Below are 524 nucleotides of genomic sequence, written 5' to 3'. Positions count from 1 at the left end.
GCGGCGACGATCGGGGCAGGGCGGCGCGACGAAGGAAGGAAACAAAGGGAAGAACAGAGAGAAACTGAATTTTTTTCAAGTGTTGTATATATAGGATGGACCTTTAGTACCGGTTGGAGCCACCAACCGGTACTAAAGGTCTGTTTTGGCCAGGCCAAGCGGCGGGAAGCGCGCCCCCTTTAGTACCGGGTGGTGGCTCCAACCGGTACTAAAGGCCCCCCTTTAGTACCGGTTGGAGCCACCACCCGGTACTAAAGGGGGTGCGCTGGCTCCAGGTGGTGCGCAAGTTTAGTCCCACCTTGCTAGCCGAGAGGCTACCGCACTGGTTTATAAGCTCCAGTGCAGTAGCTCTCTCGAGCTCCTCTCCTAGTCAGGCCTACTGGGCCTACATGTCCTCTCCACCCAGTGGGCCTACTGGGCCTTTACGGGCCTGCATCCTGGCCCAACAAAAGATTGTGTTCCTAGTCGTATGCAGGCCGCTTTGGCCCAGTAGGTGGGCTTTTTTATTTTCTAAATTTTTTTTT

The sequence above is a fragment of the Triticum dicoccoides genome, chromosome 4B (assembly GCF_002162155.2).
Source record: "Triticum dicoccoides isolate Atlit2015 ecotype Zavitan chromosome 4B, WEW_v2.0, whole genome shotgun sequence".
Lineage (NCBI taxonomy): Eukaryota > Viridiplantae > Streptophyta > Magnoliopsida > Poales > Poaceae > Triticum > Triticum dicoccoides.
This window is presented reverse-complemented; position numbering follows the sequence as displayed.